Source organism: Alexandromys fortis, unplaced genomic scaffold (assembly GCF_014885135.2).
Source record: "Alexandromys fortis isolate MF-2015 unplaced genomic scaffold, M_Fortis_MF-2015_v1.1 scaffold_116, whole genome shotgun sequence".
NCBI lineage: Eukaryota > Metazoa > Chordata > Mammalia > Rodentia > Cricetidae > Alexandromys > Alexandromys fortis.
In genome coordinates this window covers 3,190,312-3,192,291 of record NW_026067998.1, presented here as the reverse complement: position 1 = coordinate 3,192,291, position 1,980 = coordinate 3,190,312, and the positions used below count along the sequence as shown (strand labels likewise).

The 1,980-nt window shown below is 41.8% G+C and overlaps 1 pseudogene; it reads left to right on the top strand.

The window, feature by feature from the left end:
* Positions 1 to 542: 542 nt before the first annotated feature.
* LOC126512635 (S-formylglutathione hydrolase-like) lies at positions 543 to 1,506 on the top strand (annotated as a pseudogene).
* The last annotated feature ends 474 nt before the right edge of the window (positions 1,507 to 1,980 follow it).

Sequence of the window (1,980 nt, the reverse complement as noted above, 5' to 3'; positions counted from 1 at the left end):
GTGGGAGCCTAGCCAGTTTGGATGTCCACCTTCCTAGACCAAGATGGAGCGGGGAGGACTTTGGACTTTCCACAGGGCAGGGAACCCTGACTGCCCCTCAGACTGGAGAGGGAGGGGGAGAGGAGTGGGGGGGAGGGGGAGAGGAGAGGGAGGAGGGGGGAAAAGGGAGACGGGGAGGGAAATGGGAGGCGGGGAGGAGGCGGAAATCTTTTTTTTCAATAAAAAAATTATATTTAAAAAAAAAAGTCTGAAATTTTTGGAGAAAATAATATGGAAATACTTTAAAGCATATTCATGGGAATGAACTTTATAAAATAGACTCCAATTGTTCAGAAAAATATGTTCATAATTGACAAATGAGATTGCACAAAATTAGAAAATTATATATGCAATGAATGTAGAAGAAAACTTTTGATAACAATACTTTCAACAGAAGATTATTATCCAAATTGAAATAAATACCAAGAAATCTAGCAACTCAGTTAATAACGGGTATTTTAAATGAGCAAAGATGTCTCAAAAGTTGAAATAGAAATGGCGACTCTCCCCGAGATCCACTGCCCTTTGGTGCAGACAGAAAGAACAAGTAGCAACTTAACAGGAGGAGAATGGCACTGAGGCAGATTTCCAGCAACAGGTGCTTCGTGGGACTCCAGAAGGTCTTTGAACATGACAGTGTTGAGCTGAAATGTAAAATGAGACTTGCTGTCTACCTGCCTCCACGGGCAGAGAGTGCAGTGTCCTGCACTCTACTGGCTGTCTGGTTTAACTTGCACAGAACAAAATTTCCTAACAAAGTCTGGCTTTCAGCAAGCTGCCTCAGAACACGGCCTTGTCGTCATTGCTCCAGATACCAGTCCCCGTGGCTGCAACATTAAAGGAGAAGATGACAGCTGGGACTTCGGCACTGGTGCGGGCTTCTATGTGAATGCCACTGAAGACCCCTGGAAAACAAATTACAGAATGTACTCTTACATAACCGAGGAGCTTCCACAACCCATCAATGCCAATTTCCCCGTGGACCCACAGAGGATGTCTATTTTTGGTCACTCCATGGGAGGCCACGGAGCTCTGATTTGTGCTTTGGAAAATACAGATCTGTGTCAGCATTTGCTCCAATTTGCAACCCAGTGCTCTGTCCTTGGGGCAAAAAAGTTTTTAATGGATATTTGGGACCAGATGAAAGTAAATGGAAGGCGTATGATGCAACCTGTCTCGTGAGGTCCTCTTCAGGTTCCCAGATTGACATGTTAATTGATCAAGGAAAAGATGACGAGTTTCTTACAAATGGGCAGTTACTCCCTGATAACTTCATAGCTGCCTGCACAGAAAAGAAAATCCCTGTTGTTTATAGGCTACCGGAGGGTTATGATCATAGCTACTACTTCATTGCAACCTTCATCACCGACCACAACAGGCATCATGCAAAATACCTGAATGCATGAAAAGCTTCAGGTAGAAGAATCTCATCGGGATTATAAACCTTGGACTACACAGAATTGCTCAGTCAAAAGATCATCCTTCTGCAGTTGAGCCACTTTTCTTAATAAAGATATCAAACTTTCTGATAAAAAAAAAGAAATAGAAATGGCTAGTAAGGACGTGAAAATATGCTATATCACTAGCCATCAAAATGATGTCAATGTCACTCACCTTGAGATTCTATCATATTACTGTTTTCTAATTATAGAAGCTGCCAAACTGCTACTATGTGGGAACATCTTCCCCAGTCATTGTCACTTATATTTAGCTTTAGAATAAATTATCTTACTCCCTTTTAGGTGAGAGCTTTTTTTGTGTAGACGCTGTGTACCCTCTGTGCTTATCTTTAGTTCAATTCAAACACAGACTCTCTGGATTTCTTCTTTATGTCCAGCTAGAAAGAAAAGTTCTGTCATATGAAGATCCTCCTGACACGTTTCTTAAACGAATTTACTTCCGCAAAGGTTTCTATTTATTCAGTCGGACCCATTGAAGGTG